We start from the raw sequence: 7,159 nt of genomic DNA on the forward strand, positions 1-7,159 counted from the left end.
TTTTTTTGTTGTTCATTTTGGGAAAATTTCATTTAAGAAACATACATAACATCTAACTTTGTTCCAAAAACAAGTCTTAAGCTTAAATCTGTTATGTTAAATTTTTGTAAATTTCCCTTAGCTATTATTTTAAAATATATAAATTTGTGAATAAAATATCAGTTAGGGAAAAGAATTCATAAGAAAATCATCAGTGAAGAATTAAATTTCCCTTTAGACTAACATTTCAATTGTATTGAATCTTAAACATTTAAAAACTAATTTGAAATGTTTATCAACTCCACTGAACTGCTAAAATTTCCTATCTCCTATAATTTGAATATTCTTTTTATTTTTAGAGACTTCTACTTGCTACAACCTCTGGGTAAACAGTGAATTTTCAACTTGGTTCTTGGGTCAAGAGATTTGCCAGCAAATGAGAGATGAATCAACATACATAAATCTTCATGGCTGATAATGGAATCTTGTTGGTAATTTGGTGGTATCATGACTTGTTTGTAAGACCAGCCATTCTGATGCAAGAAGAAAAAGAAATTAAGTTTAAATGCCAACAGTAGTACTCTCTAGACTTCCTTTAGGGCATCTATAGTCTCTAGGACACACTTTAAATACTCAGATACTCTCTCAATATTGACCATACCATTGGCCAACCCAGTTGTTACATGATGTAATTTAGTTTCTCATTCTGGACACTTACTATTCCTTAAGAGCTTTCTTTACCTTATACTTTATCTGCAAGAAGTGTTTCAACATGTATGTTGATTGAAACAGGGGAGTATTCTATATGATGGAGATTATTATTTTTTAAACAAATACAAGATGAGGAAATATGGCTTCCAAATAAACCTAGTTTCCTAATGAAATTTATATCTATGGAACAAGAATGCTTATTCAAAATAATGTAAATTAAAATATCAGGACCTTAAAGTATTTTAATTTAAAATAATTCTTTTTCCTAAAGACTTTTGGTTGCTGTTGTTATGCAAATTTTTTTTTTCTTTGGAGTATAGTTGACTAACTGAAGAGGAAAATGGCAACCCACTCCAGTATTCTTGCCTGGGAAATCCCATGGACAGAGGAGCCAGGCAGACTATAGCTCATGGGGTCCCAAAATACATGACTTGGCAACTAAACAAACATAGTTGATTTACAATGTTGTATTAGCACAGTGATTTCAATTGTAAACACATAAATGTGTGTGTATATGTGTATATATATACACACACACACATATACAAGTATATTCTTTTTTTGGATTCTTTTCCCTTATAGGCTATTACAAAGTGAAAGTGAAAGTGTTAGTTATTCAGTTGGTCTGACTCTTTGAGACCCCATGGACTGTAGCCTGCCAGGTTCTTCTCTACATGGGATTTTCCAGGCAAGAATACTGGAGTGCATTGCCATTTCCTTCTCCAGGGGATCTTCCACTCCCAGGGATCAAACCCAGGTCTCCCACATTGCAGGCAGACTCTTTAACATCTGACCCACTTGAGAAACCTCTGATGGGTTGCCATGCCTTCCTCCATGGGAACTACAGGTTATTACAAGATACTAAGCATTGTTCCCTGTGCTATACAGTACGTCCTTGTTGCTTATCTATTTTATATATAGTAGTATGTATCTGTTAATCCCAATCTCTTACCTAAAAACTTTTAAATACTAGGTATCCATTGTAGTTGTTTCATCTCCAATCTTGTCTGGGGAGGCAAATTAGACTTAGTGGAAATTTTAGATTTTTCTGTAACCTGTTGGTTCCATCTGGCTTAAACTCAGGTCCATTTTACTGCTGGAACATATCTGAGCTAGTGAAGAGTGGTGGCTTCTGCTTCCTCAGTGGTCATTGCTCTGCCTGTGTCACATACCAGTTTATGAATTTTGTTGACAACCAAGCTCCCAATTGTATTCAAATCCTTCCTGTTCTTTAATCAGCAGAGAAAGACAATTAAACTCAGAAAAGATCTGATAACTGTCTATTGATTTAAAAGGAGGAAGGAGCTATAATCAAAAAGTTCTGCTTTGTATTTTAAATGTTTTATATGCCCGTGCCTGTAATTTATGCAATTCAGTTTTCTTAATTTAAGCAAATATTAGTAATCTTCTCACTTAGCATGTGTCAGTTGAACCCACTGACCAGCTACAGTTATTCATTTCCATTTTCTATTTCGGAAGACTCTTGCTAGTTCCTAAAAAACATTTGCCCTCCTTAAAACTTATGTTTCAGGGTATTTTCTATCCAGCTCTTGCAGAACAGTAGTTTTAGGACTTGCTCTTCAATGTAAAAGGGGGATTTCCAGAGTCAGTTAAGTTTGGGAAACACTGCATACTATGCTTTAACTCTTGAAGATGTGATAGTAGCATATTAAAGACTTTGAGGAGTCCTACAGTGACAGTATCAATTTAAACATAATTTAATCCTCAACACTTTTTATACAATTTTGTTGTTCAGTTACTAAGTAGTGTCTGACTCTTCGAGACCCCATGAACTGTAGCAAACCAGGCTTCCCTGGTTTCACTATTTCCCAGAATTTGCTCAAATTCATGTTCATTGAATCAATGATGCTCTCCAGCCATGTCATCCTCTGCCTTCTCCTTCTGCCCTCAATCTTTCCCAGCATCAGGGTCTTTTCCAAAGAGTTGGCTCTTCACATCAGGTAGCCAAAGTATTGGACATTCTGTTCATCATCAGTCCTTCCAGTGAATATTCAGGGTTGATTTCCTTTACGAGTGACTGGTAACACTTACCAAATACCAGTACCTAGCATTCCCAATTGGAGAAGGCAATGGCACCCCACTCCAGTACTCTTGCCTGAAAAAATCCCATGGATGGAGGAGCCTGGTAGGCTGCAGTCCATGGGATCAAGAAGAGTCAGACACGACTGAGAGACTTCACTTTCATTTTTCACTTTCACGCATTGGAGAAGGAAATGGCAACCGACTCCAGTGTTCTTGCCTGGAGAGTCCCAGGGACAGGGGAGCCTGGTGGGCTGCTGTCTATGGAGTCGCACAGAGTCAGACACTACTGAAGTGACTTAGCAGCAGCAGCAGCAGCAGCACTCCCAATACAGTTTGGGAAGGCGGCATGATGCTGTGTAGTGTTTGAGCTTTGGAGGCATATAGACTTTAATGTAACCCAATGATTCTCAAAGTGTGGGGCCTGAGCCAATAATATCTGAGAACTTACTGCTGCTTCCCCATCCCTGGGATTCTCCAGGCAAGAACACTGGAATTGGTTGCCATTTCCTTCTCCAATGCATGAAAGTGAAAAGTGAAAGTGAAGTTGCTCAGTCGCTCAGTCGTGTCCAACTCTTAGCGACCCCATGGACTTCAACCTACCAGGCTCCTCCGTCCATGGGATTTTCCAGGCAAGAGAACTGGAGTGGCTTGCCATTGCCTTCTCTGATTGAGAACTTACTAGAAAGTGCAAACTTTCAAGGCCCACCCCACATACACTGGATCAGAAACTGTAGGTGTAGCCCTGTCTATCTGTGTTTAAGTAATCCTCTGATGCATGCTCCTTAGCACTGCTGGTCTAACTCCAAGTACTTTATTCATCAGATTTTTCAGATCAGGCAAAATGGGTAGGAGAAAAGTAACCAAAGAAGCAGATACCAGGATGGGCTTAATACTACCAGTGCCTCTGTCAACCACTGACTTTGCCATTTACACACTGTGAAAAGTGGATAATGCTACCTACCTTGAATGACTTGTGAGCATGCAAACAGTTGGCATATATTAGGTGTTCAGTAAATGGTCTGACTTCTCACTGCAGTGACAAAAGACAGATGCAGATGAGATGTAAGAGGACTAGCAGTTAAGATGTCATCAACTTTTATGACTAACTCAAATTGTCTATGTCATAAAGTCAAACACAGGCTAGTACTTCCTAGTTTTTTGTTTTAATTAGTAAAACTCTGCCAGTGTTTAGTGACTTTGGTAGTGCCATAATAGTTTGGTTAATTTAAAAGGTTTTTTTCTTCTTGCTACACATTATTTTTTTCACATTATTAGAGTTAGTTTCTACATTAATAGAAACATTCTACATTGTCATTTCACAATTCAGGCAACATGAGTTTTGATTCAGGCAATTTTGTTTATGATGTCAAAGAAGCCACATTGATAGAATTCTATTTTAGTCAAATTATTCTATTCTCATTAAATTGTACAAATATATATTTCCCTAAGTGATATAATCAAGTGTACTTTTCTTATATGCATTGATTTGATCAGTACATTGACATCTTTGGCCTGAAAAGTGTCCTTTGGGAATATCTGATGACTATTTATTGAAATGTCTTCAATAGATGGTGAAAATACCAGATTCAGCAAATTTTCCCCCTCTACTTTAGGTTAACAAAGACAAAGAACATGTCATTATTTGGGGTTTAATTATTTTTATCCATAGCAAAGAAGATGATAGTAGTTTTGATTGTCTTAGTAACTTTGTTAGATAAGTAAATATATAATAGTTATAAAACATATGTTAATCTTATTTTCATTTGTGACAGTCTCTAATTGGCAGAGGACAAGGTTATTCCAACTCTGAGAATGCAATGAGCTTTGTGCTGTTAATGTTGGATGAAGTTATGTTCAGTTTCTCAGTCGTGTCCACCTCTTTGTGACCCCATGGACAGTAGCTTGCCAGGCTCCACTGTCCATGGAATTTTCCAGGCAAGAATACTGGAGTAAGTTGCCATTTCCTACTCCAATGATGATGTTATCCTTTTCTAACATCACCTAGGGACTCACATCTGGAAATAAGTAAGTTACTCACAGCAAACCCTCATCTCCTCTGTCAAACTTATTATTTCCATTCAGGGCACCTTTCCCCACCACCGTTCATCCCATGTCTCAAAGCTTCCTTTGTGGAGAATGTTGTTTTAACAGAGGAAAGGAGACACCCAAGTAGTGGAGGTTTGTTATATTACCCTTCTTTGTGGTATTTTATTTTAAAAATAGGTCTATTAGAAAGGAATAATAGCCAAATAAAGTAATACACTAGCAAGAGGAGAAATATAAGATGCTGGGGGCCAGCTTTGTATCTCAGATCACTTCAGTAGACAAGCAGCTAACCTGAAAGGGTGGTGATGCATACTCTCTTATTCTCCTCACTGTAGTTCATCCACTGGCATATCCAGGAGTGTTCTTATATTCTTAGGCACACTTTTGTTTTTGCTTGGTCTGTTTATTAAACATAAACCCCTCATATTTATGTATCTTCCTATAGGATCAACTACAGAATGCTGTGTAGAGTGGACACATGCTCAATACCTGTTCAATAAATGTGTGGAACATCAAATTGAATAAGCATTGACTGCCCTCAACTGCCCTTGCTCCCCAGGCAGCAGATTTGGACCAATTAGCTACAGCTTTTCAATGCAATTGTGTGATAGATACAACTAATATTGGGGGTATTCAGTTGATGATATTTACTCATTTACACATCCATTCATTTAATTAATATTTACTTTGTTCTTACCACATGTAAGGTGCTGGAAATAAAAGGACAAATTAGATTGAATCCCTGGTCATAAGGAATATACTCTACATAGAATGATGCCTGATAGGTCTGGCCAAGTGTTAATTTCCAAGTCATTAGAGAATATTTGATATTTGAATATATAGAACCAATAGGTTGAGCTTTTCTTCTAATAAGGAAATAAATGGCATTGTAAGTACTGAATAGGTGCTACACAACTACTTTGATTCCTAAAATTCCTCTAAATTAAAACATTTTAATTAATTCATTCATTGGGCAAAAATCTTGCTCAATGATCCAAATGTCCAGCAACTTATGTTCTGGACAATATTCTAAATATTGATTATACATACATAGAAAGGAAAAAAAGAACAATAGAAATAAAGAAAAATGAAAAGTACTTGAAATGGTTAAGCTCAGGAGATACAGAATTAACCCACATGCAATCAAATAATTGAATACCACAAAAATGCCTTTCTGTGAGATGGATGTAATGCAAATATAAGAAAGGAAAATATTATAATTAAAATTTAAGGTTTTTATTTTTTACCCCACATACACATATATATAGGGCATTCTACACTATTGTGAACACACTGTAGGATAATGTAAAAACTATTTCAGAATACATCTATGATCTCACCAAGGGTAGACCAAAATTCTCATTAAAAATCCCTTCTCTACGTCTATTCAAACAGAAATCTCAACTTTCCTTTGACTGAAACAAACAATAATTTTAGTGAATTCAGTGAAATTACCAACTAAGCTGCTGGTTGGATTTATTCATTTATTTGAATGATTAACTAAGTGTAAGCATTTCCACTATTTATATTTATTATTTAAAGACTAAAACTGCACATGTTCTCATGTTTCATTTATTAACAGAATTAAATTAAAATGACATTAGTATAATATATGCAAAATAAGTATTATTTTAAACCTTATTTTTATTTTTCATGTTGGTTTTTTTTTTTCCCCTCATCAAAGAGGGCACAGACATTGTCAGTGTGCAATAGCTAATTTTTGACTTTTGGAATTCTGAGGATTGTTCGCTATGTTATCATTTCATTTATATTATAATTTTCTTTTCATTGTGTTTATAAAATAAAGTGAATTACTTGTCTTATTAGTATGTCTAACACTATATAATATCCTGATTTGCATCTCATCTATGTTGAACCATCATATATAATAACCACCAAGATTGACTTTTTTTTCCTTAGCAGGGTTGAACCCCCCTTTAATTTGTCAAATCTGTTATTTGAACAATTTGAATTACCAGCTTTTATCTCAATTTCTTGACTGCTGTTTAAGAGGATTAGAGGCCTTGCTCAGCTTCACCAGGGTAGCTAACGGTAAGAGGCACCATTGCAGCTCAGCTCCAAAAATCAATGAACTGAGTCTGACTGACTGAGTCTCAATTACTCTGTGGAAAAAGCATAATGCTGATCTTCTCTACTTACACAAACCAAGTCAGACAGAAACCAGCAGTAACCTCTTCCTTTTAAATTCAAATATTAAGGAGGGAATAGGAAGAGAGAGAAACAACAAAATATAAAGAAATGAGAAGAGATGAATTTTGTGTCCAAAGATGATTTTAGCATTTTGCTAAGAATTCAATTTTACTGATAAGAGCTTTTTAATTTTGAAAAGCACTCAAAATTCCCAATAATTATCATCTCC

General features: G+C 35.7%; 1 long non-coding RNA gene across 1 annotated transcript; it reads right to left on the reverse strand.

The window, feature by feature from the left end:
• Positions 1 to 311: 311 nt before the first annotated feature.
• LOC132346719 (uncharacterized) lies at positions 312 to 3,794 on the reverse strand. Its single transcript, XR_009496633.1, has 2 exons — positions 3,695 to 3,794; positions 312 to 512 (listed from the first exon to the last, which is right to left on the reverse strand). It is a non-coding gene; the product is annotated as an uncharacterized lncRNA (long non-coding RNA).
• Positions 3,795 to 7,159: the final 3,365 nt, after the last annotated feature.

This window comes from Bos taurus, chromosome 12 (assembly GCF_002263795.3).
Source record: "Bos taurus isolate L1 Dominette 01449 registration number 42190680 breed Hereford chromosome 12, ARS-UCD2.0, whole genome shotgun sequence".
NCBI lineage: Eukaryota > Metazoa > Chordata > Mammalia > Artiodactyla > Bovidae > Bos > Bos taurus.